Genomic DNA, 26,758 nt, shown 5'->3' on the forward strand with positions numbered 1-26,758 from the left:
TCTTTTTTTCTTTGGTGCTTCCTGTAATTTCCCTTTAGCTTTTTTCTCCTCTGCAGTTCGTTTCCTCGGCAGTTTAATTTTTGTGTTTTAACAATTACTTTTTGTCAGAAATTCTAATTTGTTTTTTAGTGTAGCTTTCTTGTACTTCAAAAAAAATTATATTGAAGTAGCATAATTGGCCTTTAAGAAACATTAGTTAAATAAAATAAACACCTTTGTTAAATAAATATTTCCCCTTTTGAAGTTCTTCTTTAATTCTTTCAAGCATAATTTGCAGTCTAGTGTGATAATTTGATTATATAATATTCTTGAAGATCTAGAGCTGCTATGCATGTTTAAATCTAAGTCTAATATTTGGTGGATTTTGACTATGTATTGTGGGATTTTTGGTTATCTTGTTGATTTTTTTTTTTTTAATCATGATTCTCTTTAGGAATTTTTTAAGGCCTGAGTTGAGGATCCGATGGAGGAAATTTGTTGTTTATCCAAAAGTGCCATCAGCCTATGATCACTTGTATGTTAATTTCTTAGCTTGCTAAGTCAGTAATAGATTTTATTTTTTTAAAGATTTATTTTTATTTATTTATGCATATAAGAACTGGGGTGTAGTCCGGAGGTGCTGGTGGGAGGCAGTGAGAGGATTCACCAGAGACAGAGTGAGGAGCAGAACAGACAGGTACACTGAAATACACTGCTGAGGGGAGCAGTGTGTGAGACAGGAGAGGTCTGCTGTGCCATGTGGGTTAGCTCCCTGGCCAGGGATCAAACTTGTGCTGTAGTGGCTGATGATAGCTTCATAGTGCTGAGACTTAACCCCTTGTGCCACCAGGGAGGCCCAATAATAGATTTTAAATTATAAACCCAGATATAGAATTCATAAGCCTATGATCTGAAATTCTCAGGTCAGCTTCATCCCCCTGCCTTGAAATTTTAGGCAGGAACAGACTCGAGTGTCTGTCTCTGTAACCTTTCATGCCGGTGAGAAGACTCTTGCTATTTCACTCTTCGATGGTCAAGTCTCTTTTTGGTAAGGGTCTTTTTTGTTTCTTGCCTCTTAAATGATTAGGACCTTGACCTTGATTTTTGTGTAGATAATCTTTCTAAATATTGTATTCAACATTTAATTCATTTTTTTGAGAACTTTTGAACATCTAGTCAATCATGTTGATAGAAACAGCTACCTGAAAATTTCATTTGTGTTAGATTTTTAGGGTTGCTATATACTAAAGTATCATGGATTAATTGACTTAGACATCAGAAATTTATTTTCTCATAGCTCTGGAGAGTACATGTTCAAAACATATGTGTTGGCCATGGTCCCTCCAAATATACCAGGGGTAGGCCCTTCCTTCCTTTTTCAGCTTCTCTGTAATTTCACTAGCTTGTAACTGCTTAAACTCAATCTCTGTCTCCATCTTCACATGTCCTTTTCCCTGAATTTCTCCATCTCTTTATATGACGTACTCTTTATATGGATGTCCACCTTATTGGAGGTTCACCCTATGCCCCCATGTCATCGTTTTAATTTCACCTGCCATGATGCAACCTGACATCACAGTCTGGAATTCAGGGTTAGGACTTCAGTAAATCTTTGAGGGACACATTTCAATTCATAAAACCATCAAAGGAAAGAAGCTGTTATTTAACTCTCTCCAATTGTCTTCATGATACTATTTGGGTACAATGTTGCCAGATTATCTATTTTTCAAGAGAACCCAAAGATTAACTTTGTAGTAGATTCATTCTCATTTTAAATGTTGACTATCAAAACTTAATTTAAAAAAATCACTACACTCCAATATTTTCTTGGCCAATCAAAACACAACAGCTGGCTAGGTTTGGCTTATAGAGCACAGATTTACAACTGCTGAAATAACAAGAAGCACAATTGATCACTTATCCAGGAGTTACTATGAGTCAGACTGAATACTTTCAATATATTAATGTATCATGGAATAACTAAAAGAGGTTCAGAACAGACAACACATATGTCACTAGGTCCAAAACTAAAATGTATATCCCTTTATTCATAAAACAGCTCCCTGAGCCACAACTTGGAACTTATTCATCATTATTTTACACATATATCTAAATTTGTTGGCCAGGTTTTCCTACTTAGAGTAGATTCAAATTAGATTCAGTCTCTGAGAAATTTGAGGAAAGTCTGAGGACAAGAATGAGAAGTGACAGTCCCAATAGGAAGAGACAGAAAAAAAAGATTTTCAAAGCAGATATAAGAATTTCAAAAATCATAGCAGTCTGGAATCATTTGGTACAGTTAGGATACCCAGAGGGTATCACAATTAAAACATGCTATAATAACTCATTTCTAAACTTCTACCTTACATTAAAAGAAGCTTAAGTGATAAATTATTGAAGTGAGCATGACAAAAAATGGAAAATACTTAGAAAGATTTCCAACATTTAGAGGAGCTTTTCAACCACTATGAGCCAGGACAGCTGAATTGTTGCTGAGAATATTGAACTATTGCAATATTGGTTGTTACATAGCAACTGTCCCCACCCACTAGGGATTGGGTGATAATAAACTCCCCCTCACTTCAACAACTCAGGAGTAATGGTAGAATTGGGAACTAAAATACTTACTGTGCAAGTACTTGTTAAGAACTTTAAGGGACCAATAAGCACTTTATTATTCTTATATATTGATAAATATGCTGAAAATTATTCCTTCTGGAGAAAATATTTATCAAAGAAAATTTATTCTCTTCAATCAATGATATATCTTACTTTCGGAAAGAACAAGAATATCCCAGATGAAATAGGTGATGGGTTCCGTAGCCAGAGGACATGGTCAATGAGAAAATTACTACATCATTTGACAACACTAATAATTAACAATAAATAATTTGCCTATGGTACTGTTTTACCTACAAGGAGAATGCGCTAGTCAAAGACATACTTCTTAGTTCCTTCAAAGTTATATTTTAGTTACACATTATTAAATGAATTTTTGTTTATATATATATTATAATGAGATTACTTTATTTGAGCAGTTCCTGAATGCTTCTTTGTGACATAAGAATTAAAAGGATTTGATAATCTAGTTTCCAAAATTGGGATAAATTCACCAACTTAATTCTCATGGCACTTTGGAAATTAGTCATCAGGAAGCATCCCTAGGTGACATTATACACATTTCAACTTTGTTCCTACTTTAAACTTCTACATGATGTTTTTGCAAAATTGAAAATAACTTCCTAAAGTAGTTTTAAGGGATATCTAAACTAAAGTCAATGATCAAGTAATCATGAACAAATTCTGACTTATTCACATTTTATTGATAAAGTTTTTAGATAACAAATTTCTTTGAAATTCAAACACAGAACCTCCAAAATATGCAAAAATATAATTTTCATATGCTATTATAATCTACCTAGAAGAGATGAACAGAATATACACATAATAAATGTTAGTTTATTATAAGCTCATGTTTTTGATAATAAATATACATGTATGATATAAATAAAGAATACAATAAATATATAGTGGATATTCCCATATATATTATTTATTTGTTTATTATAATTTATTTATTGCTTATTTATTATTTATTATTTATATATAGGAACATATTATATATGTCATCATTTACTGATGATCAGAAAATATTTAACTCAGTTATTTGGCTAATAGGCAAATATATAAAGTTTCATTATGAGAAAGTGAGCTTTGGATTGAAATAAGAAAACCTGAATTTTATATTTTCATTTTTCTGCTAATTTCATTGAACATGAAGACATTATATCCTTCTGGAGCATTGTTCCTTTATCTGTAAAACAAATCCTCTATTTGTAGACTATGGACCATTTCTTCTCTAACATTTTAGAAACCATGTGTGGTCACCTATTCCATTTCTCATTAAACAGATGAAACAAAAAGCTGAGATGAAATGACTTACTTAGGATCACAAAGTTTGCTAATATCCAAACTGGAAATAAAACCTTATTTCTTGATTCATAATTCAGTACACTACAATACCATAGCTGTTATAACCACAGACTCTATGGATCATGATAAACCTTAAATTAATTTGATATTTTTCAAATATGACCAAATAAAAAAAAAAAAGCCTTGAACTTCAGGAAAGCACTCAGGAAAGTAATTTTCTTACTTGAGTGTGTCCCCCCACCTAGAGATATATATTTCTAGAGTTAAGTCAAAGAACTAATTACACATTATTGCACATTATATAAGAGCATTTACAAGTCAATTAGAACTGACAATAAAACAACTTCCAGGGAAGATCATCCAAATTGCTTTATTTCTCTTTTAAAATCACTGAAGCAAAATCACATTCCAATTCAAATGTTCTGAAAGTCTCGATAGCCTATCATGCTTTCCCTACAGCATAGTTTATCTCTTCCTAGGTTTTAGCAAAGGAACATTTCTATTTGCTTCTGAAATTCCTAAGAGGTCACTAGAATTTCAGATGCCATTATTTGCCATGTAAGAGAACAATGAAATGCTCTTTTGTGATGGCTTAAGCACAAGACCCATTCTTCAACATTCAATTGTAAAAACATAGCTATTTAAAATAATTAACAAAGCTAATGATAAAAAATATTATCTAAAATACTCTATAACAGAAAAAGTAAAAATTGCAAGAAAAAATGTAGCCCCATAACTCATCTTTCTTAGGTGACGATTTGTAATTCCATAGGTAACTGGACTTTTAATATTTTTTTCTTTATTTTTAAGATTTATTCATGCAAGATCTGGGGTGCAGGCCAGAGATACAAGGGGTGAGAGGATCCATCAGAGTCAGAGTGGGGAACAGAACAGGCAGACTGACTGAGGGGAACAGCGGGTGAGACAGGAGAGGTCTGTCTCACGATATGGGTTGCTCTCTGGTCGGCTGGGGATCGAACTCATGCTGCAGAGGCTGCGGATTGCTTCAGAGTGCAGTGCTTAACCCTTTGTGGGAGGCCCCTTAATAATTTTTCTATAAATATTTCTATCACATTATTTTGTCTTTATTTCTAACTCACTCAAAAAACCTTTGTTTCTATCTGAAATATTCTTCAGTCTTCAAATACGATGCAGGGAAAGAAGGGGATTCCATGTTCATGAATCTCCTACTTTACACCTTAAGGATAAAGATGGTAAACTTGTACCTTCCTTAATACAGAGGTGACACAAGTATAATATGGGGTGGAGCGACTTCTCTCTTCTTTTTCTTCTAAGTCTGTGGCTGGTCTAACAGTTAAATTCACACAACACAGTTTAACAAAAGAAAAAAATCCGTCTTACACCTACAGAAGTCTCATGACTGTGGGCCTGTGAAATGACCAGAAGAGCCCACTTATATATCTTTTTGACAAAGAAACAATAAATTTGTAAAGAACTGTCAGGATAAAAAGGAAGAAAATAACTCACAAACCTTTAAGCTTGAGTTTAATTAGCAAGATCACAAAGTAGTTTATTCACACAGCTTTTTTTTTTTTGACCCTGAATCTTATCTCTGGCAGTAAGTATATCTCTCTACCTCCTGGTACCTTTTATATGGGAGGTTTATTTCCTGTTTTGGGGGGGATTTTTTAGGACATAATGGGTCAGAGTGTTCTTTTTTACCAGCTGCTTTTTAAGTAATGTTAATCTAAAATAATCAATAAGCCGAAGAGGCATATTTGAGCCCCTACAATGACTAAATGGTGTACATTTTATCACCTACCAAGTGATAAATTGTGTTTATTTCAAAAATTGTCTTCACCAAAATTTGACTGAAAACCTGACATGGTGCAGGGAACTTTTTTTTTTTTTTTAAATAGATCATTGCTATAACCTAATTTTGGCAAAAGCTGCTTTTATAAACCGCATAAAGAAATTTACTATGTGTCAGGAGCTATAGGAGGCTCTTCGGTTACATTATTATTTTTTATGACTAGCCTATGAAATTGGTATTTGTAAATATGTCCACTCCACAGATGAGTTAGCCATGGATCAAGTAATTTAACTTGAAGTTTCCGAAACAACTATATAGCAGGGCTAAGATTTGAATTTAGTTCATCAACTATATGTTATATAATAAACATTCTGTAATATAACCATTGGATGTCATGGTTACAATTACATAATACTATCTTAAAAGATAATTATTTTGGTAATCATCGATTAATTATTTAATACATCATATTAGCCAAACATGCTAAAACCTTGAGTCTGATATTCCTTTTCCCCATTTATGATAAGAAAACTATGATCATAGGTAGTAACTGACAGTATTAAAACTGGAAGGCAAGTAACCCTACTTTAAAACAATGCTTCTAGGGCCTCCCCTGGTGGCGCAGGTGGTTGAGCCCTGCACTGTGAGGCTGTCCACAGCCTCTACAGTGCCGGTTTGATCCCTGCCAGCCAGCGAGTGTCCCACATGGCGCAGCAGACCTTTCTTGCTTTGCCTGCTGCTCCCCTCAGCAGTGTATTTCATCAGTCTGCCTGTTCTGTTCCCCACTCTGTCTCTGGTGAATCCTCTCACTCTCCCGTGCATCTGGCCTGTACCCCGGTTCTGGTATAAATAAATAAATAAATAAATCTTATAAATAAATAAATAAATGAAACAATGCTTCTAAACATCTAGCAGATTGTACTATTACGTTATGGGGAATAATCTTGGACTAAACAAATAGATATTGCCATTGTTAAAACATTTAAGATAAGTTTTGAAAACTTACAGAGTTCCATATTTTGAATTTCCAACAGTAAGCCAATTGCACAAATATATTAAAGACTAAATGAATATATTTCATATGACAATTTTAGTGAGAAGGGTGAAAGATTTCTTTGGTGATTTCAGACCAAAGCTCCAGGTCATTATTTCTAACATTGCTGTGAACAAAACCATGATGGGAATGGAAGAGTGGAGGTATGCCAGGGAGTCAGTCAATATTGGCTCCATTACATGCTATTTTTCAATTAGTTTCCTCTCAAACAAATTGCTCTGACAAGCTTATTTATTTTTTATCAGAATATGTGAAATAGTTCTTGTTTAAGCTATAGTGTTTTTAAATTTCAAATAAATCAATTTGGATTTAAACTCCTATCACAGTGCTGTTCAAAGTGTTTGGGTAATTTGGGGTTCTGGCCAAGAGGAGGTAGTGGGAGGAATATGTGGTATATTCAAGGTTTTTTCACATTTTGAGTACCCATTGTTTTATCATAGTTTTCTGTTTCCTTGGATATACTTTCTGTGAATTTTTTTTTCTTTTCATGCAGATGTGTAACTAGGGATACAAAAAACCATGGCAACACTGTTTTACTCAAAGAAAGGAAGTTGAATGTAGTAATCCCTCTGTCTCTAAAATAAACCAGCTCCACGGTGGCATGTAAGCTGGGTCTTTCCCTCTACCAAGCTTCATTATTTCTGTGATGGTGGTTTTTATTGAATATGTAGCTCAGAAGCATTCACAAAATTGAGAAAGTTTTAAAAGTTGTTTACAGATGACAATCAAATCTCAAATCACTGAGATAAGTTAGAATTCATGTGATTTATATAATAGAGTAGGATCAATTGCCATCAGAGACAATTGCTATTTGTAAATATCACCTAGAATAAACATAATATCAAGTTGCAAAAACAACCTTACAAGAAAAATGTTATCAATTTCACAAAAGGGCAGAAAAATCACCATTCTTTACATAGGCTAAGACAATGTCTTCTTTTATGAAAAAAATTTATTAAAGCATAGTTACTGTGTGTTGGAATACAATAAAATAGATGGTGAAAGAAATTAGAGATAATAATATCTACCTACATATTTGTCCTGCACTGATTAGTTATTTATTTTTAAGATTTATTTTTTATTTATACAATAGCTGGGGTACAGGCCAAAGGTGTGGGAAGGTGAGAGGATTCACCAGAGACAGAGCGGGGAGCAGAACAGGCTGTCTGACGAAATATACTGTTGCGGGGAGCAGCGGGCGAGACAGAAGAGGTCTGCTGCACCATGTGGGAATCTCCCTGGTGGCCAGGAATCGAACCCATGCTGCAGAAGCTGCAGACAGCTTCACAGTGCAGCGCTCAACCCACTGCGCCACCAGGGAGGCCCATCCTCCACTGATTCTTTATCATGAGTCTTGTGAAGATGGTGGTCCTTGGCAACGCTTTGAAGATGGGAAAGTTTGTCTTCATCTGCCCTCTTACTTTCCCTTACTTTCCTTTTATTTGCCGTCTTTGATTTATGCTCCACTACAGCTATTCTACACCTGAAGTCAGGAAGGCAGTTTTAACAATTGATTGCAAATTTCACTAGCAGTGTTTGTTTGTATGATGATCCAGTGAAAATAGGTTTGAATGGATGCCTGTCATGTTGAAGAAGTGTAGAGTGAAACATATTCAGGTCTTAGATCTCTTTCTCCCTCCTGCCTTTGCTTATAACACTACCCACCTGTAATTTGGTGCTTACCTGATCCCACCTGGAAACACACCAGTCTTTAAATTTTGTCTCTAGCTTAATGAGATCTATGAGTTTATGAAAAGGGTCCCAAATTTTGACTCAGTAAATCTTCAAGCTGTACAAAATCTAATCATTTGTTATTGTAGGGTAAGGTAAAAGTATTAGGCTTTTCGGCCCTCCCGTTATTAGGATAGATGATGGAACCCTGAGGTCCTGAATGCATGCCTGATGGCGGGCACCTGGAATAGGGTGTGGGCATATGTAGATAGGATTCACCTGGGCTAAGACTGGGCTTTTAATGGTGGCATCACGGGGACACCAGCAGAAACAGAGAAGAAGAAGCAGAGAAGCAGAAGCAGAACCACGACAGAGCAGAAGCATAGAGAAGCAGAGAGAATGTCAGAGAATGCCAGAGAGCCCAGAAAGAGTAAAGATTTGCTGGGGGCTGGGAGGCCTCCCAGCCCCCTAGCATCCCTGCCTGCCATATGCCTGGTAAATCCCAATAAAAGCCTGCAAAAGCCACTGAGGGCTCCAGGATTCACTCTCTCCTTCTTTACCCCGTCTGCTAGGTCATAGAAAACCTGCTCAGTGGCCTTCCTGCCACTACAGTTATATTCCTATTTTGTGTTACCTGTAATATGTCATTACAGGTATATTTCTGATTTGTTTTCCCTTTGATATTACCTTTCCTCCCAAATATCTATTTTTGATGATAACTTTGATGATCACTCCTTCCTCACCTACAGGCAATGTATCACAATAATTTCCAAATCATTTTCACAATAGTGTCACTTGCAAATTTTTTTTTTTTTTAAGTATGCATTTGTAAAATTTTCACAGTTCAGCTGAATGAACTGCAGTATGAGGCTACTCCAGTCTGTATAAATCTCCAGAAATGTTGTGAATGATCCATAACATTTCATGTTTTAGGGAATAATATCACCTTGAAGTTTGATAGGCTAGTTTTCCAATGAACTTTGTGACCTGGGACATGAATCTTTTGAAGCAGTGGTGGTGGTGGTGGTGGTAGTAGTAGTAGTAGTAGTAATAGTAGTAGTAGTAGTAGTAGTAGTAGTAGTAGTAGTAGTAGTAGTAACAGTAACCAATTATTCTATGTCCTAAAACTGGATTTATAATCACACGTATTTCATATTAAAGACAAGAAAAACAAAAAGCACAAATAGCATATTTCATAATGCTCTCTTTATACACTATAGACAGTGAAATAAATAATTGGCATTAAGCACTTATGTGTTTTGACTATGTTCTAAGTGTTTTTGCATGTTTTATGGTTTAATACTTAGGAAATTCTTATGAGGTTAAGGAATGAATGTTCTTTTTGTCCATTAATGATGAGTCTCTCTCCTTGCCTTCTGCGGAGGGTTTGACAGGGAGCTGGGACTCCTGGTGCAGGGAGACCAGTGTCCAAGTGGTATGCTAACATTAATATATCCCAACTCCCTAAGTAAATTGAGGCACCTCAAGAATCTTAAGGCCCTTTGTTATATATAACACTAGCTGTATCTGACCCACTTTTAGTCAACTAATTAAAATAGGTAAACTAAAGACAGTGTGAGATTCCCTCCACTAGAGAGCTTTTCACACATTTGACCCTATAACCTTGGCAGACCTCAGAACATTAACACTAGGCATTAGAGTGTTTCCACTTTTTGTCTTTGCTCCCAGGAGTGTCTCAAGAAATGTCACTGTGCAGTTTTATGGGCCACAATGTACATGCAGAAGAGAAGCAGGTGCTAGAATTATGATTTCACAGGTTGAGAAACTAAGGCACAAGAGATCAATTATCTTCTATCCAGCAGGTAGCTGGTAAATGATACAGCAGATACTGCTGGACTGGATAGCTCTTTTTAAACAATACTGTGATTATTTTCACAAAAGACACTTTCATATGAATTTTTACGTATCTGCACAAATTTGGGGTATGTTAATTGGTAAATTTAATACAAGTTTTTCTACATTTTAATGATATTTAGATATCCTCCTCCTCATCTTCTTTCACCAGCTCCTTTTTTTTTTTCTTCTTCAGATCAGTTACATCAGTGAGAGGAAAAATACATTCTTCACCTGTAAAACAAAAGAGTGGATTCAAACTAGTGATTCCTAAAGAAAATAATATCTATTAGTTGACCCAGTGGAAGCAGAAGTGGTAGGGGAAGGAAATAGGAGAGTCAAGGGTTAGGGTTACCAGAATTTATATTTCTAAGTGTGAATCTCTGATGTCTCCACACAGGATACTCATTTACACTTATCCCAAAAGGACAGGCACTAATGCAGGCCCAGGGACTGTCTTGCTCTTTTCTAGAAAACCAGTGGTAGGCATCTCCAAAAATGTGAACTTCATAAGTTTTGTGAGACTTAAAATGTACTTTATATAGATCACTCAGTGCATGGTGTCTGTTCCTTTTACTGTGATTAACATGGTACATAAAGTGACTTGAGAGAGGGCCCATGAGCTGTATTCATTCACTGAATTATTATAAAAATATTCTTTTCAAAGAAACTGATTATAAATTTACTAGCTAATTCAGTGAAGGCATGCTTGAGCACGATTTCTAATATATCAGTTTACGTAAGTCTTTAAAGAACTAGAAGAAGAAACCTAGCCTTTGTTTTCCCTTTGCAATGCAGATGTTAGAAAATTCAGAACAACTTCTGGAGATAGCTTGAACTTAAAATTCTGGAGTTAAATAAAATAACTCATAACAGTAGGAGTAATTATTAATATCCAGCCATTTCGAAGAAAGTTCTGAGACTTTTTCTGTACTTTTAGATACATGCAAATGTGCTTTGGGATTCAATAGAAGAAACAAATATCACAACTAAAAATGGAATTAACATAATGATGTCAACTACCTACTCTATCTTAAGTAAATTGACATTGAGATAATTATTCTTTACTTAATGAATCAAAAATATTTTGCATTCTGGGCCTCCCCGGTGGCGCAGCGGTTGAGCGCTGGGTTGCGAAGCTGCGCGCGGCCTCTGCGGCGCCTGTTCGATCCCCGGCTGCTCCCCGGCCACCGGAGGAGGGTCCCACATGGCGCGCAGACCTCTCCTGCCGCCCGCTGCTCCCCTCAGCAGTGTACTTCGGTCCTTCTGCCTGCTCTGCTCCCCGCTCTGGCTCTGGTGAATTCTCTCGCCCTCCCGCGCTTCTGACTGTACCCAGTGCATGTATAAACAAAACAAACAAAGAAACCAGCAAACAAATAAATAAAGCATGCCTCTATAAAAAAAAAAAAAAAAAAAAAAAAAAAAATATTTTGCATTCTCACGGAATATGTTTGCATATGCACAATTTAAAGGATTTATCATGATATTCGTTACTTTTTAAATGAAGTGACATTTAAAATATTTTCTTTTTTAGAGATTTGTTTATGCATACAAGAGCTGGAGTGTAGGCCAGAGGTGCAGGGAGGAAGTGAGAGAATTCACCAGAGAAAATGGGGAGCAGAACAGGCAGATTGACTGAAATACACTGCTGAGGGTAGCAGCGGGAGAGGCAGGAGAGGTCTGCTGTAACATGTGGGTAGCTCACTGTCTGGGGATCGAACTCCAGCTTCAGTGGCTGCAGATAGCTTCATAATGCTGAGACATACCCCCTTGTGCCACCAGGGCCTCAAAAGTTAACTTCAATTAAAGACATAAGATGTTTCTTTTCCATATATAAGTGACATTTTCCCCCCTGTAACTTTTATTGAGGAAGCATTAGTTTATAACACTGTGTATTATTTAGGGGAATAGGTTCACACCTCATCAGATGTATGCTACCACAACCACCAACAAGGCACCCAGAGTTCACCATACATCATTGGACCCCCTCTTCCTTTTATTCCCCACCTCTACCTTACCCCTCTTGCAAACTCATTTCTGCAGTCATATTCCTAGGGCTTGTTTTTATTTAGTTTTGTCCATTCCTTTGTTTTATTTTTCTGTATTCCACATAGGAATTAAATCATATAATATTTTTCTTTCTCCTTCTGACTTAAATTTACTTGTCCCAATCCCCTTAAACTCCATCCATGGTGTTGCAAAAAATCAAGTTTTCATTAAGATAGTAAGGACATAACAATGCAGGTGGTACTTGAAAGGAGTTAAACTCATACTGTGGTATGAACAAGTATGGTAAAGACAGGACTTTCTTAAAAGTCCTTTGCAATTTGGGCCTCCCCTGGTGGTGCAGCGGTTGAGCGCTGGGCTGCAAGGCTGCCCGCAGCCTCTGAAGCACCGTTTCGTTCCTGTCCACTGGCAAGGGTCCCACAAAAAAAAAAGTCCTTTGCAATTTATTAGCTCAAAGATTTTAGGATAGGGATATAATATAGGTGGGAAGCAATGGAACATAGCCCCTTGATCTCTGTTGGGAAAAAGTTAGACCTTAGTTCTTAAAAATGTAATTTTCAAATCTACAAGATAAACATCAGTTGAGAACTTGTTTGAAATTCAAATTCTCAGGCCCTACTTGGGGCTGCTAATCAGAAGCTCTGAGGATGCAACCCAGCAATATATGTTACAACAAACCCTCCTTCAAGTGATTTTCACATTTGCTAAATTTCAGAACCATTGAATTAGAGAAGCATACAAATAACATAAATGACTTGGACCTCTACTGGAATTTTTTTTTTTTTTTTTTTTTTTTTTTTTTGCGTAGTAAAAGTGGGGTATAGGCCAGAGGTGTGGTCGGTAGGTAAGAGGATTCATCAGAGACAGAATGGGGAGCAAGCAGATCTACTGAAATACACTGCTGAGGGCAGCAGTGGGCAAGTCAGAGGAGGTCTGTTGTGCCATATTTGTATTAGCTCACTGGCCAGGGATCGAACTCAGGCTGTACAGATGATAGTGTTGCGACTTAACCTCTTGGCCACCTGGAAGGCCCAGTCTTGTACTATTAACTGTAGCAAAATTGCATTTTAAAAGTGATCTTGAAGTGATCTTACCTACTGAATGACAGTAAATGCTTAGAAAATGAAAATGAGAAAATTCTGCTTAGAAGTGAGTTCTTGCAACAGAAGAGGAAATCTTATCAGCTTGACATAGCTATATCACATTCAAATATTTATTTTTTATATGTTGTTGCAGGTAGAAAGGTATACATAAAACCAATGTGAAGACCATGCAAATGTAGTTATTTCAATGCAATGAAAATCTGGAGCCTAGCTTTAAATGTTATAGTTACCAAGCAGTGTTATTTATAGTCATACCAGGGAATCTGATTCTCTTCTTTCTGCAAATGTCCTTACAAACTCTTACTGATGAGACAACTTGCTGATCCATAACCACTGCTTAATTGTACCAGAGGGACACCTACACAGAGATAATTCAATTCATTGGTTTCTGTAAAGACTTTAGAATTAGCATTCACATACTCAGTATGTGTTTGGAAAGAAAGAGGCCACGAAGATTAGGTTGAAGTGATCATGTGTAATCAAAAGCAGAAAATGAAGGACTTTTAGAGAAAAAGAAGAATAAATGAAGAAAAGAATGGGGATACACAGATACTGCAGAAGCTGCCTGTGGAACAGTGTGGGTCATTGAGGAGGGATAGGAAGAGCAAACAGATGAATGATTGCTGGATCACTAATGGCTGCTAATGCTTACTGTATTTCTTCTCTTTTGGTTTCGTGATATATATTTTGGGGCCTCTCTGGTAGCCTGGGGATTAAGTCTTAGCACTGTCATTGCTTCAGCCTAAGTGTAATCCCCAGCCAGGGAGCTACCCATATGGTACCGCAGACCTCTCCTGTCTCACCCACTGCTCCTCTCAGCAGTGTATTTCAGTGGATCTGCCTGTTCTGCTCCTCACTCTATCTCTGGTGAATCCTCTCACCCCCCACACCTCTGGCCTATACCCCAGTTCTTCTTTGTATAAATAAGTAAATAAATCTTTAAAAATAATAATAAAATATGAATGAATAAAAATAAAAATATGTTTTGGTTAGGTGAGTCATAATTTTTTCTTAGTACTGAAACTAAACTATGATTCTTAATATTTTATCAGTGATTATTAACATTCATTAAAAATGTGATTATAATTTTCTTATTAAGTAGCCTTTACTATTTGCATATTAAACCCTACCAGTATGGTCACTAGTAAGAATAGATATCTTCTTGGTCTCTAAGAGAAGAAATTTTACAGCATGAAGAATAGAAATTGTAGTGCTATGTGGCAATTAAATTGATTTCCTTTTATTAATTGAAGGAAATGGAACATGAGAATTTAAATGTTTAGACCAACTAACAGGAACTGAGATGTAGATTGATTAAGGTAAGAAAGCCAAGGCAAGCGTTTAAAGGATACTTAAAGTTCAGCAAGGCTAAACAAAGTTTGATGGGCAGACACTGGAAAAGCAGTAATGAACCAGGGGACTGGGGTCCTGCTGAGGCCTTCCATTCAGGCATGAGGACCAAAAGGAAGCGTAGAGATCGATGCTGCTGGAGTACAAAGCAGGCACTTGGCCAAACAATGTTAAAACACAAACCATGTTTTAGGACAAGCCTGACTCCAATAAAAAAGGCAGACAAAATGTAACATCTGGCTCCAGCTGAGGTACATTTTACCTTAAGTAAGTGGTTATACATCTGACGCTGAAGTTCTTATAGTAATTATAGGAATGGAAAATTGAGAAAGGTATTTGGGAATAGGAAGGAGAAATTATTATGTATATATATTTTAGCTCCCATTAGGTGATCATGCACATGTCCGCTTCTCATGGTCTCTGGAAGAATCTGGAGAAGCAATGCTTTCAACTCTGATGACCCATCTAAAAAAATTTAGGGAAGGATTCATTTATTCACTAAGTAAATTCTTCCCAATAAAGTATAATTTTCCCAATAAATTCATTTGGATTGAACTGGAGTATTATTTTTTAATCACTGAAAATTTCAAGTTATTTCTATAGAGTTTATCTCCTAGCCAGTCCTCTGCATTATATACATACAGAAGGATGAGTAAAAGTAGAATTCTCATGTTTAGACGGCTTAATATATTCACTGAGTGCATCATTACTCAACCACAGGACCCTTAGAACCACCTTTATAAATTAGAAAAAATTTAAATAAAACTCTGGATTTGGATGATTGTATAAAGAAGAAAACACGTATTCAAGACTGAGTGGTCCACTCCTGCTATAAAGCTAAGATTTCTTATATCTAGAAAGAAAAAAGGAAAACTGATTTATAAATCATTTTCAGGTCAAATGATATATGCTAAAGGATAATGTGTATTAACTCTGAAAATAACCTGAATTATTGACTGGGGCTTCATTAAGAGCAAGGACGTAAAAGTTTCTTTTGTCCTGATGTCCTACCTCTCAACCAATATCTAAGTATCCCCCCAGGGATAATGAGTTATTGTGTTTCAGGAATTATGTTCTAGGTTCAGAAATGTAGTAGAGATTCTACTTTCCCCCTCTAGATCTCAATCAGTAACTTGTAGGGCTAGAAGGTGCTGAAGATTCTCAAGGCTCAAATGGGTGTGTGCGATATTCCTGTAAATTCCTCAGATTCCAAGAGCAACTACAAGATAAGCCCACCAGCTGAACAGGGACAATTCTCTATCAGTTCTTTGTTTTTTCTCCATTCCCTCTGTTCACCTTCACTGTCTGTGATGATCATTTTATTTTTTTAAAGATTTATTTATTTATGCATACAAGAATTGGGGTACAAGCCAGAGGTAGAGGGGTGAGAGGATTCACCAGATAGAGAGTGGGGAACAGAAAAGGTGGACTGACCAAAATACACTGCTAAGGGGAGCAGCAGTTGAGACAGGAAAGGTCTGCTGCACCATGGGTGTTGCTCCCTGAGCGGCCGGGGATCGAACTTGTGCTGCAGAGGCTGTGGACAGCTTCAAAGGCTGCTTGCCAAACCCCTGCACAACCAGGGAGGCCTTGTGATGATCATTTTAAACTCAGTTCATCCCAACAAAATGTGGACTTGAACATAAGACTAGTTGTCCAGTCATTGATTCATCCCAAAGAAATTAAGCATTGCTGGTGGAAGAGGTGAACCCCTCAGATGACAGTATGAAGTACAGCATGGGCCAAAAGGAAATTATCTTGTTGAGAAACCAACCAGAAATTTTGGATTTACCAGCAATGTGGCAATTTCTATTCAGGGATTTGAACATCGTAACAATTATCACTTTACAATTTCTCTTTCTAAATAGGCAATTTCATGCATAGTATGATAGCATGTACTCTGATATCTTCTAATTTTTTTATAGTTTTTGCTTGAACTAAAAGCTGTAACATTTTATTATCTTGATATATTAAGTCTTAACTTGGCAAATTACAACAAAGCAGGTCATAGATAATATTCTATGGATATTTCATTCTCATTTTGTTGAAATCAGTAAATGAGGAGTTTGAACAGAACTATTTGAACAATTCTAAGATGAAGAATCTAATTTTGAGAGGCAAAGAAAATGGAATCTAAAATGACAAAAACAGAAGGCAATTATTTTGCCTCTGTTGGCAGCTAAATAGAAATCCTATGTTATGTAATTACAATATGAAGATGTACATTGTACATTGTATTTTTATTTTTTTTAAGAACTGGGGTGTAGGCCAGAGGTAGGGGTGATGGTGAGAGAATTCACCAGAGACAGAGTGGAGAAAAGAACAGGCAGATCCACTGAAATACACTGCTGAGGGGAGAAGCCGGGAAGACAGGAAAGTTCTGCTGCACCATGTGTGTTTCTCCCTGGCTGGCCGGGAATCGAACCTGTGATGCAGAGGCTGTGGACAGCTTCACAGTGCAGCGCTCAACATGCTGCACCACTGGGGAGGCCCTGTGTTTCGTTGTTTTTTTGATAAAATTTTAAAATTACAAGGGAGTCACAAAAATAGTACAAGAAAATGATATATCCTTTATCTCTTCCCTTTTTATTTATTTTTAAATAATCACAAAATTTGCCATCTTTATTTTAAGATTAATTTATTTATGCATACAAGAGCTGGGGTACAGGCCAGAGATGTGGGAGGGTGAGAGGATTCACCAGAGACAGAGCAGGGAACAGAACAGGCAGACTGACTGAAATAACTGCTGAGGGGAGCCGCGGGAGAGACAGGAGAGGTCCGCTGCACCATGTGGGTTTCTCCCGGTCTGGCTGGGGTTCAAACTTGTGCTGCAGAGGCTGCAAATTGCTTCATAGTGCAGTGCTTAACCCCTTGCGCCACCAGGGAGGCCCACGTAATTTGCCATGTTAACCATTTTTTATTGCTTGAATAAGTGGATCTAACTTCTTTTGTTTTTTTCTACCAATATCCTTTATACCCGTTAGCCCTTTCTCTCCCTCGCTTCTCTTAACCTTAGAGAAGGTTAGTAGTTTTTAGAAGTATATCATCAACTATTTAAATGTCTAATATGTCCAATGGAAGTGCTTCAACATAACCTAACCTTCATGGTGAGCTGGAGTTATTGCTATAAAAGTTGTATCTCAAGTCATTACTCTTCAATAACTTATGTTATTCAATAAATAAACTGTCCAATGACTTTGTTATTCTGATTTGTTTTACTACATATATTCCCCTTAAAATTTCTGTTTTAGGGCCTCCCTGGTGACACAGTGGGTTGAGCACAGTGCTTTGAAGCTGTCCATAGCCTCTGCAGCATGATTTGATTCCCTCCTGCCAGGGAGATACCCACATGGTGCGGCAGACCTCTCCTGTCAAGCCCACTGCTCACCTTAGCAGTATTTTTGGTCTGTCTGCCTGTTCTGCTCCTGCTCTGTCTCTGGTGATTTCTCTTACCCTCCTGCCCCTCTGGCCTATACCCCAGTTCTTTTATAAATAAATAAACCTTTAAAAAAATCTTCCATTTTACTATAATTGTCAACATTTCATCTTTCCTTTAGCTGAATAGTATTCCACTGTGTGGATTTTAGTAATTACAGAGGATATTTTAGTATCGATTAAAACCTAGTGAAAACTATTCGTGAAACCTAGCTGCAGTAAGTATCACGATAGTTTTCAAATGGTGCTTTTCTATTTTCCTCATTTTTCCATATAAATTTTTCAGTAAAGAACAGTGTTTAGATAAAACACATTGACATCTTTTCTAATATTCATAATGCATCTCTAGCTTAAAAATTGCAATTTTCCATTATCAGCAAAAGTTGTATTTCTGTCAGTGGTCAGATTTTGCCCTTCTAACATCTGAAAAGCAAAATAAAACAAAGGATACTTTTGAAATTGAGAAATTAATATTGACTCAATATTATAAACTAAATCCAGAATTTATTCAGCTTTTATCAGTTTTTGTTTTCCAAAATAAAGAACTTGGCCCTTTTATTCTGATTGAGGTTTAATTTAGAATCCCAGATTCCATTTAGTCCTTAATTTGATTTAATTTTCTTCAAACTGTGATAATTACTAGTTTCTTTTTATCTTTCATGATCTAGATACTTTTGATGAGTTTTGGTCAACTATTTTATAGTGTCCCTCATTTTTTTGGACCTGTTGTTTGCTCATGCTTAAAGTTAGGTCCTTCATTAAATTTCGATGAGTGGTAGGATAGCAGAGTGATGTGTTCTACTCAGGACATTGCATTAAGTCATGCATGAGATTCACATGTAATACTTACAGTGTTATTCTTGATCATTTGCATAAGGGGGGGTGTCAGCTAGAATCCTCCTATAAAGTTACCACTATGTTTGTTATTACTAAAACCTATGAGCATTTCTTTAAGACAATGAAAATATCCCATTTTTGCATAGTCTCAAGGTGGTCCTCCCAAAGATTTTAGTAATTACAGAGGATATTTTAGTATCGATTAAAACCTAGTGAAAACTATTCGTGAAACCTAGCTGCAGTAAGTATCACGATAGTTTTCAAATGGTGCTTTTCTATTTTCCTCATTTTTCCATATAAATTTTTCAGTAAAGAACAGCTCTTATTTTTCTCCTCCTTTCCTTCCTTCCTCCCTTTTTTCCTCCTTTTTCCAAGTTCAGATAAAACACATTGACATCTTTTCTAATATTCATAATGCATCTCTAGCTTAAAAATTGCAATTTTCCATTATCAGCAAAAGTTGTATTTCTGAAGACAATCTATTTTATGAAAAGAATGACCTCTTTTATATTCTAATGTGTTTTCATGCTTGTTGTTGTCTGTGTGCAGTGTCAGTCCCTTATTCTTCTCTTGTCACTCTTGCATATGGAATAGTTTCGTAGGAGTCTGGTACTTTGTGGTTTAGTCAGGCATTCCAAAGTACTGGCCCTTCATGCTTCTCTTCTTCTAGCAAATTAGATTCCTGACATTGTATCTAAGATGCTGTAGTTACCTGTTAGAGCCAGTGCTTTTCATATTATCCAGTTTATTTATTGAATAGCATAAGTTATTGAAGAATAATGACTTGAGATACAACTTTTATAGCAATAACTCCAGCTCACCATGAAGGTTAGGTCGTGTTAAAGCACTTCCAACACATTCATATAATTAAACCTGAAACAAACAAACACACACCCAAAGATAAAATTATCTCTGTAATATGGACACAGATCTATCATGATGCTGAAATAAGTTATAAAGCCAGAAAAAAAAAAAACATCTTTTCCATGATAAAAGATTTAGAGTTCATATACTACGTTACTTAAATAATGAGCACTTATTAAGCATCTACCATGCTAGGCAATACATTTTGTAGATACAAACTTGAATGTAATAAAGTTTCAACCCTCAAAGATTGCTTTCAAGTAAGTAGAAATATTATGATAACCCCATTTTTCTATAGGGCAAACATAATGTTTCAAAAAATTTGGGGAGCACAAAGAAGATTCATTGACTACATCAATACTCAATATATTACCTCCAATCTGAGCAGTCAGAATAAAATGCTACAGGCTGTGTGCTTTAAACAACATAAATATCTCTTTCTCAAATGTGGAGTGTGAAATCTCCGGTTAAGGTCCAACAGTGATCAGTTTCTTGTGAGAACTCTCCTCCTAACTTGTAGACATCTACCTTCATATGGTGATATGAATGTGGTGATGGAGTGTATTCTCTCTCATGTTGATTCCTATTAGATTAGGATCCCACCCTTATTTCTTCATTGAATCTTAGTTGTTATTAGGCCCTAGATAAAAATGTCACATTGAGAGCTAAAATTTCAACATATGCATTTTGGGGGAACACATTTAGTACATATCACTTAGAGTCCATGAAAAATTCATTTCATTTAAGAAATAAACACTCAAAGTTTTTGAAACATTTTATTTCATTAAGAAAATAAGTTAAATGTAATTATGCATGTCAATAAGCATAGAAATTATAGAGGAGAAAAATTAAATTTTGTTTCTGGCAATATGTTATTTTCATAAACCAGTATTTGCATTACCCAGAGATGTGGTTAATTTACCAATTTTAATATGTAAAGTACATTCATATGTTTGTTTTGTTGTACCAATGTTTTGGAGCTACCAGCAATAATACTATTATATTTAATTTTCATATGAAAAGCATAGAGCTAGTATATTCTAATACCTCCCAAGTTGTTGTGTACATTGATGGTAAAAAGCCTGTCTGTATTAGGTAAATTATAATACAAGTATTCAGGCTCCATCCTGTGATACTTCTGTGTGATCCAAAAAGCAGAAAATATTAATACAAAATACATAAAACATAAGAAAACAAAGCATGCATTTGTTTTTTCCTTGGTTATTCAATGCCTTTTTCCAAACAATAATTGCTATATACAAACACTGTCATCACATTGGTAACATCATAAGGTAGATGATAATAAATGTATTCTTGGAAAAATACCAAAGAAAAACAGTCAGAACGAAATAGTGCTTCAAAAGTGTGTCCATTAGACTTGATTTTGTTTCTAACAGTCAAGCTTGCCCCGCACAGTAGATGAGACATTGTAGGATGAAAAGGGCAGTGTCAAGGTCATCTTCAATATTTTGAAACCAATCATATTGAAACAGGACATTATCAAAGGATTGCAGACAGGTGGTTCAGGCTCAAGGAAAGAGATAGCAAGTGTTAGTAAGGATAAGAGGCCCTAAGCCACAAAATTGGTTAGTGAAGCCTATGCAGCCTACTACTAGGAAAACTAAAAGGCCATTTGTACTAAGAAGATAAACAGTGCGGGTGTGAAAATGTTTTTCAGGGGAAGCTGACCAGATGTGAATACTTGAGTGTTACCTTTTCTTCTCACACTGTACTGTTTATATGACCTTATCTTCATATGTGGATTAAAATTCTTCTATAAATCAATAATATCTCCATATTAGATTTTTATTAGCCCCAGATCCTGGGCCTAACTCCTTAATATCTGCCCTTGAGAATATAACAGGCACTTTAAATCTGCTACCCTAAAGTGAACTCTTGACCTCACCTTACTTTTCTCAACCAAATCCTTCTCTCAGTAAGTGGCCATATTTTCCAACTAGTATTTCTAATAAGAATACAGCTGCAAATACTGAGCATTTAATATTTATGAGGTGTGATTTTAAGTGATTAATATTCAATATTTAGAACTGAAAAAAGGTACAATAATCTTTTAACTTTTTAATGTAATGTTTTATTAAGATTGCTGATGTACAGCACTATATGGATACAGAGGTATAGGTTCACACGTCTTCAGATGTATGTTAACACACCAAACTCACCATTGAAACACACATAGTCCTCCACCAAAGTCTATTAGCCCCCCTTGACACTTTCTTCTCTACAGTCCCCACCCTCTGGTAACCTCAGTTCTACAGTTTTCAAGGATTTATTGTTGATTGGTTATAAATGGCTATATTTTGTTTCTCTATATTTTGCATATAAGTGAAATCATCTGATATTTTTCTTTCTCCTTCTGACTGACTTAATTTATCATCATCCCTTTGAGCCCATCCATTTTGTCCTAAAATGCCAGAATTCATCTTTTTTATCTTTGAGTAGTATTACATTGCTTACAGATACCATATATTTTTAATTCACTCATCTGTTCTTAGGCACTTGGGGTTTTATCCATGTCTTGTAAATAGCACTGCAGTGAACATAGGTGTGTATATATCCCTTTATATTAGTGCATTTGAATTCTGTGGGTAGATTCCAAGGAGTGGAATTGTTTGAGCATATAGTAGATTTATTTTAATATTTTGAGACACCAAAGGCATTATACTTCATATAAAAAAATCTATAAACAGAACTCTAAAGATTAAATTTTAGAAGGAAATAAGTCCTTAAATTGGTAATTTTGAAATGTAATTCTGTAGCACTATTACCTTTGATAGGAAAATTGATTGTTATCTTATTATTACCTCCTAATGTTCACTAGTGTTTTTTTTTTCCTCTATCCTACTGTTTTGTGTAAATACCTTAATATAAGTGATTCAAAGAGAAGCATATGTGGATATTATTGGTCAGTACTCAGAAATGAAATCACAACAGATCTAAAATCTGAATTAACTAAAGTAATCAGGACAAGTATGCAAAATATATTCATAGTTAAAAAAATAAAATGAGCTTATATAAAGAAATATCTATGTTGATGATAATGATGCATTTGTGTACTAAGTTTTCATTTCATAAATAACATTTAAATACCAAATGTTTATCACTTTTTAACTTTTAAAATTATCATTTGGCATTTATTTTACTATACCTTCCTCTCACAAAATACCTATATTAAAGATCAATTTGAATGTTATTGAAATATATAATTGCTCCAATACATTCATTTTAACAATAAACATTCATTTGTCATGTGTTTTAAAGAAGCTCTTAAAATTTTAATATAGATTTGTCACAGAAAATAACCCACTTTTTGTTATTATGGTAAATCAAAATTATTTTTAAAAAATCCTGTGGAAAAAACAAAGAATATGTGTTCAAGAATTTCCAAGAATCCCATGAATTCCAATTTTGTAAACAACCATAGAGGTCTTCTATTCACACCCAGAAAGCCAAACTGAATCATGAGAATTGTCTTTACATGAAGGCATTTTATTTGAGATGGCCATCAAGAGAGTAGGAGGAATAACACCCCAAAAACAACTGGCTCATGGAATGACAGGAGAGCTGGGGTTTTATGAGGGGCTAAGGAAAGTCAGGGCTTCACATTTCCAGATCTGAGGGGGTGCTAGGCAGTCTCAGGGACAGGAGTCAAAGTGTTTGACTTTCCCAGCTGAGTGTTTTCTTTCCTGTTTTGTTTTTTTTTTTGAAAGATTTATTTATTTATGCTTACAAGAACTGGGGTAAAGACCAGAGGTGTTATGTGTGTGGTGTGTGTATGGGGAAGGCTGGGGATGAATGGGATGAGAGAATTCACCAGAGAGAGAATGGGAACCAGAACAGGCAGACTGACTAAAACACTGCTGAGGGGAGCAGTAGGCCAGTCAGGAGAGATCTGCTGCACCATGTGAGTGGGGATTGAACTCTTGCTGCAGTGGCTTCGGATTGCTTCACAGTGCTGTCTTAACCCCTTGCACCACCAGGGAGGTCCTCCAGTTGGGTGTTTTTTCAGCAACTAGCAGATGTTTGTTTCTGATGCCACTATCTAACTCACAGAGGCACAGTGAATTTTATTAGGGATGTAGCACCATCAATTTTCTACATTCCCAGGAATGCAGGTGAAGCCAGTTAACAATTAATCAAAAGGAAGGAATAGGGGGTGCAATTCAATGAGTTAAACAGTCCTAGAGAGGGAATGCACTTTAGTGAGTGATCTATCCCGAAGAAGGAACACAATTCAGTGGTTAGAGTTTAATTCCACTTATTCCTTACATTTAGTCTAGGAGTGTATTCTGCTGCAAAATGGAGTGGATCTGGCTATAGTTTCTCATTCCCAAGTTATGAATATTAACATCTTATAAGGATTTGGAGGCACTACCTATTCCCATGTTAAACTGTCCTGAAATGGGCAAAAGTTCCCATACATGTGGTAAACAACATTGAGGAAAACAATATTAGTAATAGGAAAGTTAATGATTTTAATGTGGGTCTTGTAAGTAAAAAAAAAAAAAAAAACTGGCTAGAACCAGGCAAAGTTTATGATATAACACTTCGGATTGTTTGATGGGTGGAGGAAGGTAGATTGCACTTGGATGAAGAGTTACTTTCCAGGGGTGAACTGCTAGAGTTGATTCTGCCTTATCTTCCATGGGCAAGGAACTGACAGTTACAACAACAAAATAGTAAACAGTTTGCTTTTGTCATCCCTTCTTCTGTTCTCAGGGATACTGTAACTCCTCACATAGGGGATGAACATCATCACATGATACACAGCCTTCATGGACTTAGTCTTCTGACTTAGGAGTAGAGAGCTTTCACTCTCTTAAAGTCAAAAAAAGTTCAGTCCTACAGGCCCTGCCTAATTCCTCAATTTTAATTTCTAGCAGTTCAGTGGGGGAAACTTTTCTAATGTCAGGTAGTCATCTGAAGACAATCCACCAGAAGATCCTTTCTTATTTTTCTCCAAATTTTCCTCACAATCTGAGGTCTAAGGTTTCAGGAGTGTGTCTTCCATTCTGTCACCACACTTGGAGGTACATTTGTGAGTGTGGCTCTGACCTATGGTCCAGATTTGCACTGGAAAAGTCATTAAGTAATTACAGGAACCTATATAGTTCTCCCCAAGCTTCGGTGACCCTCTGCTAGAAATTCAATCTTTTTTTTTTTTAAGATTTATTTATTTATGGATACAAGAACTGGGGTACAGGCCAGAGGTGTAGGGGTGTGAGAGGATTCACCAGAGACAGAGTAGGGAATGAAACAGGCAGATCTACTGAAATACAGAGGGGAGCAGAGGGCGAAACAGGGGAGGTCTGCTGTGCCATGTGGGTCAGCTCCCTAGCCGGCCGGCCAGGGATGGAACTCATGCTGCAGAGGCTGCAGATAGCTTCACAGTGCTGTGCTTAACCCCTTGTGCTGCCAGGGAGGCCCAGAAATTCAATCTTTAGTCAAGTCTTAACTCTTATAATCTCAGTTCTCTCAGTATGAACTTACATTACCAGTTGAAACCACCCTATTAGATCTCATTCCCTTCCAGAAGACAAACTCCCATCTCTTTTCATTTCCTACCCACTTATTTGACTAGTAATCACAATATGGAGCCACATGGTAGAAAAGGAGTGGCCTTTACCATTTTGTTTTTCCCAGTAGTTTCTTTCATAATATTCATTTATTCTCACTGGTCTGAGTTTTTGTTTGTTTGTATTAACATGGTGGTATATTATCTTCTTTTGTTTGTTTCTATGAAAGTATCTTAAGTTTGTATATTTAAATATACAGTGTTCTCCTTTTTTATTTTTTTAAGATTTATTTATTTATTTATACAAGCACTGGGTACAGTCAGAAGTGCGGGGGGGTGAGAGAATTCACCAGAGCCAGAGCGGAGAGCAGAACAGGCAGACTGACAATACACTGCTGAGGGGAGCAGCGGGCAGCAGGAGAGGTCTGGGTGCTATGTGGATCCCTCGCCGGCGGCTGGGTATCGAACCAGCGCTGCAGAGGCTGCAAGCAGCTTCGCAACCCAGCACTCAATCACTGTGCCACCGGGGAGGCCCTGTTCTCTTTTTGATGTTAATTCATCTTCTTGTGCACAATAATCCACAAAATAAAAATTCTTGGCTCTGAATCCCTTCTTTTTCCCATTCTGGAGTTGACCTTAATTTATAGAGCTGCTATAGAATTTGATCCTAACATGTTCAAGGCCAGTGCCTTCCATTTCTCCTGTTAGTTTATAGTCTCTGCAAACTGCTGTTAGGTTCTGGGAAATCTGTGTACCTCCAGCCAGAGCTGCCAGCATGAGTTCTTTTTCAGAGCCCTGTGTGAAATGAGGACAAAAATTAAAATCTCTGCTACGCTCTTGTGATTATTAGAGCAAGAGTAGATTGTGATACTTAGGTGGAATTATTTACTGGAAGTACAAGCTAACCTGAGATAAAAACAACAATATGAAGAGAAGAAAGATTCAAGTTCAAGTTAATTTGTATTTCCATTGTGCTGTCTAAGAAGATACTTCAAAGCCTGAGTCTTTATGAGAGTTGCAGTAGGTGCTGTGAACATAGCTTCTCTACCTTTTGCCTGCCTTCAAGTGTGTTCACTTATTCCTATCCAGTTTGCATATAAATTTCTAGCTGAAATTATCATAGAAGGAAATGAGGCATAAGATGCAGGCTGCACAGAAAAAGGAAGCACTTTCCTTTGGTGAGTGGTCTGCAGGAGAAAGATAAAAGCTAAATTTGAGATTTAAACTTTGTTATCGATATTTTACAGAAGAGGCGATACATTTGTTTAAGGATTTGGTTATCAAATTGTATACTCTGGCCTTAAGTTAATGGTGGCAGGAATGTAAATAACAATGGGGTAAAGATGATGAGTGAATATGATCAA

At 36.3% G+C, this 26,758-nt stretch overlaps 1 protein-coding gene and 1 long non-coding RNA gene across 3 annotated transcripts in view; one reads left to right on the plus strand and one right to left on the minus strand.

The window, feature by feature from the left end:
* Window positions 1-26,758, plus strand: part of KYNU (kynureninase) — a 714,170-nt gene that overhangs the window by 129,373 nt on the left and 558,039 nt on the right. The window lies entirely within an intron of this gene.
* The window catches only part of LOC129146628 (uncharacterized), a 55,272-nt gene continuing 38,497 nt past the window's right edge, over window positions 9,984-26,758 (minus strand). The window contains exons 3-4 of one of the 2 annotated variants that reach the window (XR_008553550.1): window positions 19,819-19,870; window positions 9,984-10,499 (exon numbers count right to left, since the gene is read on the minus strand). This is a non-coding gene — a long non-coding RNA (uncharacterized LOC129146628). The remainder of the gene's footprint in view (window positions 10,500-19,818; window positions 19,871-26,758) is intronic. The other variant, XR_008553549.1, reaches the window with a different exon arrangement.

Source organism: Talpa occidentalis, unplaced genomic scaffold, assembly GCF_014898055.3.
Source record: "Talpa occidentalis isolate TD23 unplaced genomic scaffold, MPIMG_talOcc4v2.1 talOcc4.3, whole genome shotgun sequence".
NCBI lineage: Eukaryota > Metazoa > Chordata > Mammalia > Eulipotyphla > Talpidae > Talpa > Talpa occidentalis.